The sequence below is a fragment of the Elaeis guineensis genome, chromosome 7 (assembly GCF_000442705.2).
Source record: "Elaeis guineensis isolate ETL-2024a chromosome 7, EG11, whole genome shotgun sequence".
NCBI classification, from domain to species: Eukaryota; Viridiplantae; Streptophyta; class Magnoliopsida; order Arecales; family Arecaceae; genus Elaeis; species Elaeis guineensis.
Window position 1 is genome coordinate 76,106,225 of NC_025999.2, and position 10,037 is coordinate 76,116,261.

At 37.5% G+C, this 10,037-nt stretch overlaps 1 long non-coding RNA gene across 1 annotated transcript; it reads left to right on the forward strand.

The window, feature by feature from the left end:
- The first annotated feature begins 338 nt into the window (after positions 1-338).
- LOC140859224 (uncharacterized) lies at positions 339-2,183 on the forward strand. The gene is made up of 2 exons (XR_012142694.1): positions 339-1,510; positions 1,598-2,183. It is a non-coding gene; the product is annotated as an uncharacterized lncRNA (long non-coding RNA).
- Positions 2,184-10,037: the final 7,854 nt, after the last annotated feature.

Genomic DNA, 10,037 nt, shown 5'->3' on the forward strand with positions numbered 1-10,037 from the left:
ATAGGTTTTAGCTGCAAATATTTTAAGAGTGGTAACATCTTCCATGGAGTGTTTCTAGGGATATTTTTGTAGTTTAGTAAAAAAAGAATGGGTATTTCAATGCTTTCTGCTTCAAATTCTATGCCGAAGTCTATATGGTGGGTCATTTTATAATTTAAGAGAAAATGAAGGGCATTTCTATAATAAGATGTTAATGCAATATAAATAATAAAAATGATATGTTAATAAATAAAATAATATATTAATGCATTAATAAAATAATATTTTATTAAAAATTAAAAATATGCATTAGTAAAATATATATTATTTCTAAAAATTACATAATGAATAAAAAAAATTAAGATGGCATATATTCTATATATCCCATGCATGGTGTGGATATAGTTATTTTAAAAATCATAACTTGAGAATTAAAAGTTAGGAAATATAAACACTTTTTTAGTGTTAGGATTAGGATTTGGGTTGCTGATCATTAGTTTGTAACTATAGCCTCGTGTTTAAGGAAAGATGGAAAGAAAAAAAAAAGGAGATTGTTCCATGAGTTTACCCAAAGCAAGAAAAATCCAATCCAACTAGCTAGGCCAGAATAACTTATTTAGACATAAGAGGCTAGTCTTGTATTGCACACTAGACTGAGTTTAAGAGCCCATTTGGATGGAGGAGATTTTAACCTGAAGTAGACTTAAAATAGATGGTAAAAGTCTCGGATGTTTGGCTATTACAAATGTTAACTTAAAGTTAACTTAAAGTAGGATCTTAAAAGTTCAAAATAAGCAAGAAGTAGCTGGGTACTTGCTTCGAACTTAAAGTTCAAAATAAAATATCTATTTTACCTTTATTTATTTGTTTCAATTCTGAACCAACTGCCCCCTAACGTCTCTTTCGTTTCTTTTCTCACATCTTTCTTATCTCTTCCATCGAAAGCAGCCTCTTATCTCTTCCATCGAAAATAGCAGCCACCACCATGAGTAGAGATGCCACTGGTAAGTGGCTTCTGATCGTCCTCCTCCTCCTTCCTCTTATTTAGTTTTCTTGCACCACATATTATGGACAGTGACATCAATGTGTGTGTGTGTGGATGGTCATGCTCTATATTTGGTCTATTGTATTTTGCTAAATATGTTAAGAGTTTGAGGGGTAATCATATGTAGTCTTAGATGTTGTTCTATAACTTACTGGCTTTAGGTGATGGCTACAAGTAAAGATAGGCATGCAGCTAACTAGAATGACAATACCCACCTTGTTTCATTGAAGTTTGTGAAGAACAAATTAGTAAAGGAATTAGGTTAGGTGATTGAATGAGCAAAAATAGTTTGGCCAATATAGTCCGATTATTCAATATGCATTCCGGTAGGAATTACACCAAGAAGCAATTGATGAATCATTGGACCTCAATGAAAAGTGAATGGCTTCTTTACAGAATCTTATCAAAGGAAAAACAGGATTAGGATGGGATGACACCCAAAAAACTATTATGATGTCTGAGGAGTGGTGGGCAGCAAAAATTAAGGTACCACCTATTAAACTTGTTGTTCGAATTTTCAAAATTTCATAATGCAATGTCTACTAATGCATATATTGATGTTGTGCTTTTTAGAATGATTGCGGGCTATGCGAGTTACAAGAAGTTTAGAAATAAAGATTTGAGTTTGTTGTATTTTCATTATGATAACTTGTTCTTTGATATTGTTGCAACTGGTCATAGAGCACGGACACCATGCCAAATTTGTTTCGCCACTTAAAAGAGTACAGATAATCTAGACTCATTTGATGATGCCCTGGGAGATATACCAACCATAGCTTAGGCCGATGCTAATCAACAGGAGGGAAGTGGTGATAGTGATGATCCGAGGATGGGTGTTAGTGCTCCTAGTGATTCCATGTTCCCATCAGCTCTCAAGAAGAAAAAAAATGGGGAGGGAAGCAACACTGCTAGTAAGAGAAAGAGCACTAAGTCTGCACAATCTACTGTGAATCAGAATATAGCAAAACTTTTGAGAGTTGCCAATGATTTGAGTACTGATACATTATCTGACCCACAGGCTCCAAAAATATCCACCATTACTGAATGTATGAATAATATCAGAAGTTTACCTACAAAGGACACAAGGAAGCCTATGTACTTTTACAGCATCAACCTAATGGTAAAGCCCTATTATCGGGAGTCCTTTGTTGGATGGCAATACTGGTTTATTAAATCGTTGAACTATTTGATCCTTTATGCTATTCTATTTTTTTTAAGAAACTTTTATTTTATTAAGATGTTATTAACTTGTCTTCCCTTATATATATTGCCCACTATTGACAATTTTTGTTCCACTAGAATGAAATTAGGAAGGAAAAAAGTTTATTTTCAAAAGATATTTTTATTCTTCTAAAAAACTCAATATCAATATGCAAATTTCAGACTACATATCTTTTTTGGTCATTTGATTGAATAAGTAACCTTTCAGCATTTCTTCATCCAAATAGTCAACAACTTATTCTTTTGTTTTAAGTAGCTTTTCAACACTTCCATCCAAACACCAAACAGCTTATCAGCAAAATGACTTTTTTTTTTGATAGAAAAGCAAAATGACTTTTAGCTAGAAAAGCTACTTAAGTCACAAGTAACTTTAAATCTATTTTAAATAAGTCAATCAAACGGGCTCTAAGATTTGTGCACTAGTCATCTTGATGATTTCTCAAATGATTCAGAGAATACTTTTATAAAATTTTAATGAAAAAAATTGATTTGTTTAAATTGATTAAGATTCTTTAAATCAATTTCTGAATATTTTTGCTTGAAACTTCTCAACAAGCCAGTGTGTCATACCTCTCTTTTATCTGAGACCCCCCCCCCCCTCTTTTTTTTTGGAGAAGATCCGAGACCATTTATAAGACCGCAACAAATAGAGACTAAAGAGAGATGAAACTCCCCCCCCCCCCTCTTTTTTTTTGGAGAAGATCCGAGACCATTTATAAGACCGCAACAAATAGAGACTAAAGAGAGATGAAACTCTAAGATCTATGCTCTATAAAAATACAAGTTTTGAAATCTCGGTTTATTTTTCCTAAATTCCATCTGTCATTTTTTGAACTTAAAAGTATCCTTCCACTTTTCTAGTTTACATATGCAATCTTGGTTATATGTAAATAAGAAAACAAAATTAAAATGTTAATTTAAAAGAAATAAAAAGATTTCATCTAGTTAAAATCCTAACAATAAACAAACAAAAACAGCAAAAATTTGGCTTTCAACAAAATAAGAAAAAAATTGAAAAACCAGTTACAAACATGTAAGGAATGGATCATACACAAAAAATAAATGTTAAGAAAAATTGAAAAATATCAGGATAAATAAATAAAAAATAAAATTTCTTCTTGATGAGATCATACCAAACGTATTGTCTATATGCTATATTCTCACTACCATTTTGTCAAAATAAGTAAATAAATAAAGAAAATTTAGAATCATGTTTCAAACGAATAGAGAAAATATCCTAACAAAAATTTGTGAGAGTAAACAAATTAGAAAGAATTACAAGTAATGGTTGTAGATAGATAAGGAAATATTTAATTGACGTACCTGTAAGAGTAAATAAATATAGGAAAGTACAAAAATTTTATAGACAAATAAGAAAAATTAGTATACTTGTATGTACTATACTTTAAATTTTATTTGATTTTTCTCAAAAGTCATTGGGGTGTTTATGGTCTGATTGAGGATCAATCTTTAAATCGAAATGACTTAAATTAGTTTTTTAAAACTGAAAATGAAACCAAACTGACCATACGGAAATATCAATTAAAATCAATCCAAAAAAATTGATTCACTTCGGTTTGGTTTATTGAATTATGAGCTATTAGGCTTCTATCAAATAGGCAGCTTATGGAATAGGCTAAATAGACTGCTATTATTTTAAATTCTAAGCATACTAAATAGGTAGCTTATGGATAGGCTAAATGGGCCAAATTTTTTGACAAAATAAGATAGCGTATGATTTGTCATTTATCTGTATACACATACATACATACATACAGATTGGTTTGGTTTAAATCTCATTTTTAAAATTTAAATCAAAATTAAATCATTTTTTATTTTTAAAATATTTGAACAAAAATCAAACCGAACTTGAAAAAATTTGATCTAAAGTGAACTAAATTAATGTTCCAAATCAATTTTATGATTTGATCGATTTCATTGCACACCCCCTATTGCTAGCATTTCAAAGCTTTTTTTGCTAAAAACTAATCCTCATTCTCATTATAGATAGATGATGATGACATAAAAGATGCAAGCAATCTCTTCTATGTCTCTTTTTATTCTCTGTTTAAACTTGCATTTTTTTTCTCTTTTTATCACCTTTTCTCTCCTAATAATCGGGAGGGGTTTCAATCAATCGTCTCCCAAGGTGTACCTTGCTGAAGAACTCAAGATGGCGAACCTTAATCACTCCAAGCTAACTTGATAAAACTAATTAGGAGTGGATTTAGCTTACTTGGACCTAATATTGATGAAATCTCTCCCTCTCTCGCAGCGTCCACGTGCAACGCACATATGCAAATGAGTGTGACTGTGAGAAACTCTTGTTTTATACAAACCTCAAGATTTTTATATTTTATCTATTAGTATGGTTTGTTGTACTATCCAATATGATGTACCATACCATCTCATACTAATACATGATCTTATGTCATATCGATACTCGACATGTTGTTTCGTACTACATCGAATCATGTATCAATAACATGATAAAATGGTATCGGTATTGGTATGGATCCGATACCAAGATGGAAATCTTGTCTATTAATATTTTGGATGTTATAAGCAATAATAATACAAGTAAATATGAGGATGATCCGAATGAAAAGGAACTTTGAAGGTGCACTTTGTGATTTATCTTAGTGGGAGGTTGCATGAATGTACCAAGAAAATTCATTATAACTATTTACACCCAAAAATCAATTGCTTATCAACCAACTATATTAAATGATTGATAACTTTATCTCAACCAAAATCTAATTAATTGCTCAAGCATGACGCCTGAGGGATGTTGTTTGTGCGTTTTCCATAATAGATGAGGCTATATTAGATAGCTTGTTGTTGGAATTAACTATCCAAAAAAAATTATTCAAATAAGCTGAGTTATTTACACAGAAACTACCAGGCAACCATCTAAGAAAGAGTTATTATGCTTATAGAGTTGAAACTAGATTGGATACAGATTAAATGTCAGTATATCTATATCTATACTTATTTTTTCTGACGAATTAAAATTTAGATATAGATATAATTCAGGTGCAAAAAAATCATATTCATATTTATTTTAAATGGATACGAATACAATTTAGATACGGAAAGTATGGATATAATTACGGATATAAATTGGATAATTAAGCTTTATGCCTATTGAATTAAAGATATTACTAAATAGATGATAAATCAAGTTAATAGTATATTTATATAATTATATATATTTTTTAAAAATTAATAAGTACTGTATAAAATTATATAAAATTATAGATAGATTCGGATACTCGGATACAGATCGGAAAGTTGTTTATTCGTATCCATATCCATATTGATTTTTTTTTTAACAATATGAATACGGATATAAATATTAATCAGATCTTCAAATTTTTATAGATATCCGAATTGATTCGAATATAAAAATAAATTTGAACGGATATTATCCATACCACTTTCAATACTACATGCCAGTATATATATTTTATAACTAAAAATAGCAAGAAGACTTGATTTGTACAAAACCTAAAATTGCTTTTAAACTAGTTTTAACGCTTAACGTCCTCTCATAGTCCTTATCCTATATTGGTTTTCCACTAGAGTAGAGGCTCAACCTACCCTACCGAGTATCTTGTTTTTTTTTTTTTGATTATATATGTTCCATGCATCGATGTTATATATATTTAGATATAATGAAAGTTGTTTCCTTTGTTTTAATCTTGTTTGCATCTTTTAGTGCCTTTTTCCCCTTTCATCAACCTCTCTATTAACCATGGTCAAATGAATGAAATATGCAAACAATAACAAGCCAATCCCATAACGTTTCAAATGAATGAAATATGCAAACAATAACAAGCCAATCCCATAACGTTTCACAGCTTTCCAACGTTGCATACTGCTGTTTCCGTTTCTTTTAATTGATGGAAAATTCTTATAAAAAAATGAAAAGATTTAAGTAATATTTCATCTTTTTGGATTATCACACTAAAACAATATGGAAACAAAAAAAAAAAATATAGATGAACAAACTTAGCTATTACGGAGCCGTTCCTCTTGTGCTGCTATTAAATTTCTGGACGGAGTCTTTGCTTTCTTCTGCATCTCCAAACTTTCCGCTTAGACTAACATGAATATTAGATGGATGTCTAGCTAGGACACCATCTCTCAAGATTTTTTTAGTACCATACGATGTAGCAGGAAGAAAGAAGAAACAAAATAAAAACAATCAAAATACGTGGATCAGCCACAAAAAGGCTCGTCTCCACGGGTATGTAAACTTCACTATGAAAAAAAAAATTTTACAAGAGGAGACCTCACCCTCAACCCTTGTATACCCAATTCTCTTTCTCTAAAAGTTCTCCTCTCAAAAGCTATCTCTCTTGAAAGATCCTCTGAACCTCTGAAGTGACCGGCGTCCGCTGTCCAGGAACCTCCTGCTCCTTCTCTCACAGCATACAGCGTTCTCTCCCTCCTTTACGGGTTCTGTACGGCTCCATATGGCAAAAATCAGACCACTCAGACCTTTCTGTGCCTCACGATTTATATTAGGTTTAGGACTCCTTAATCAACCCAAATCAAGTCTCAGACCGTTGGATCAAGATCGGAAGTCACCCACGCCCTCCGATCGCGCTCCGATCCACGGAATAGTGCCGTGGACCGCGAGAAACGCGTGGGAAACGCTCATGCGGTCCACAGGCCCACCCGTGGACCGGGGTACAGGCCCAGGCAGGGGCGCCTGGGCCTGGGGCGGCCCGCGCACGCGGGCCTGGGCCGAACGCCCGCCTGGGCCGCGCGCCCGACTGGACCACCTGGGCCGCACGCCTGGCTGGTCCACCTGCCCGCCTGGGCTGCGCGCCTGGGTCGTCCCACGCGTTGGCCCCGCCTGAGCCGCGCCGCCGCCGCTCCACCGGCCGCCGGCGGTCCTCCGTCGCCTCGGATCTCGTGTCGATTTCAAAAGCTCGTATCTTCTCCGTCCGAGCTCCGTTTTGGATAATCTTGGTCTCGTTGGACTTCGTTTTTTTGCCGCGAACCTCATTGTGGGCTCAATGTGGACTGAATCTCGAGACGTCAAATCCTAATAATGAACATCAAGAACAAAAAATTTATGTTTGAGAAAACAACATAGAGGCATGCTTTGGCCATCCGTCCATAAGGGGCAAGTGCTTAGTTTAGTATAACCATCAATGTAGTTCTGGATAGTTATGATTTCTTGTGCAAGCTTCTATTCTATTATCAATCTAAATTTTTCTAACTTGAATGCCTCCACTGTTGAGGACCTGAGGCTTCAGCTTTGTGTTTTTTATTTTCTGATTCCCAAAATACCTGCTCATGCATTTCATTGGTTCTCGTCGCACATGCCAAACTCCAGTTGACCAAATGAATAAATGATAGAAACTAGTCATTGGTATTGGTATATATGATACCCACTAATTAGCTCAAGGTACGTTGTATGGTGCTGAATCGGATAGTACAAAACATCCATAACAGTTGGTATTAGTACATAGTATATGTCCAATAGACCCTATACAGTATGGCACAGAGATGGCGTATTAGCTCTTATAGTTAAACCCACAACTATTAGACTGGGGCCTATCTAAGCTCCCTTATGTTTTGCTTAAAGATATGCTGTCTTTTGAGGTTCAACCAAATTTACATAAATATGCTCATCTTTTTAATCTCATCTAGCATTTATCTATCTCATCTCGTGTTCAATACTCTTGGTGGCAATTAATTTGGGTTACACTACCAACAAAGCAGTATCTTGCTCATTATAATATAATTCTTTCTGCTAGTAGGTTTTATGATGTGTGTCCTGACATTATTAAAGATTATGATCATATTTTCACCACATGTCCTGTTGCACATTAGTACAGACTTTATATTTCTCACAGGTTTTCAACTCATTGACAAGCTTGTTTGATTTTATGCAAAATGCCAATATTATTAAGGAGTGAAAAATTTTTGTGGCTTGTATTACTTGGATAATCTGGCAGGTGAGAAACAAGCACATATTTGGCCATACTCATTCTATGCCTGTGCAAGTCTTATGCAGAGCCATGATTTACATCAGCAGTTCTGCTTCACACCTATTTAGGCACTGGGATAGCATTCAATCCATCACTGCTAATAACAGTAGATCTCTATCAGTCTCTTGACTACCTCCTCTCTATGGATTTATTAAAATAAATTTTAATGGCTCTCTTGTATCAAATCAAGCTTTTGCAGCTTATGTTCTCAGAGACCATGTAGCTCGCTTCTTACAGGTTGGTGGAAAAAAATTATTTAATATTTTGATTTTTTTTGCTGAAATAATAGCTGCTTGGTTAGGTATGTATGTTACTAGGGATGGCAAAATTAACCCGATCCGATGGGTATACACTCTACCCGAACCCGATCAAACCCGAAAAATAGGGTTTGACTGGGTTTGGGTTCGGGTTTGGGTAAAACCCGAAAACTATAGTACGGATATGGGTAGGGTATGGGTAGTGCTATTTTCTACCCGAACCCGATCCGAACCTATGGATATGGGTAATATCCGAACCCATATCCGAATATATATATATATATATATACACACACACACACACACACACATATATATGATCTCTCTCTTTCTCTCTCTCTCTCTATATATATATATAATTATATATATGTACTGTTGGGGGATACCCACCGACCGACCGACCGACTATCGGAGGGCCCGACCGGCTGGCGGCCCGACCGACCGACCGACTATCGGAGGGCCCGACCGGCTGGCGGCCCGACCGACCGACCGACTATCGGAGGACCCGACCGGCTGGCGGCTTGACCGACCAACCGACGGCCCGACGAACGACTCTGACTGGCCGATCGTGAGTCGGGCGACAGGCCAACGGACGTTGGCAGCGGCTAACTGCGGCCATTCCACGGTCCATTCCCGACTGACTAAACCCAGAGGTCCGGTAGCCGACCCACACGAAGCTCGCCGACCGACGGAGGAGTCCGACGCCACTCTGCTGGCCACCGACCTTGGGTCGGCCGACTCCACCAACCGCCGTACGGCCGCCAGACGTTGTCAGTTCTGACACGGACATGCGGCACAGTTACCTAGGGGCATTGTCCCGCCGAGAGCCGGGTTAACCCTGGTGATTAGACGGCTACACGGCGACAGCTGGCGGCTTGACCGACCAACCGACGGCCCGACGAACGACTCTGACTGGCCGATCGTGAGTCGGGCGACAGGCCAACGGACGTTGGCAGCGGCTAACTGCGGCCATTCCACGGTCCATTCCCGACCGACTAAACCCAGAGGTCCGGTAGCCGACCCACACGAAGCTCGCCGACCGACGGAGGAGTCCGACGCCACTCTGCTGGCCACCGACCTTGGGTCGGCCGACTCCACCAACCGCCGTACGGCCGCCAGACGTTGTCAGTTCTGACACGGACATGCGGCACAGTTACCTAGGGGCATTGTCCCGCCGAGAGCCGGGTCAACCCTGGTGATTAGACGGCTACACGGCGACATGACATTTTCACGGCGGCTCTGACAGCCTACAGTGAGTTGACAGTTCCTCACTTGTCCGCGCCATTAATGACGGCGCCATACCGTGCTCCACTATATATACCGGGAAAGGCAACAGTGCAAAGGATCGATTCGCTCGTCTCTCCCACATACGCAGGCTCGCTCCTCTCTCTTCCTCTCCCTCTCTCCTTCTCAGAGCTCTCTGTCTGCATTTCACTGTTGCCCAGTCACCTCTCTGACTTGACCGTCGGAGGGTCCCCGTCGGAGCCGCCTCCGGTCAGTGCGGACTTCCTTTTGCTGGTGCAC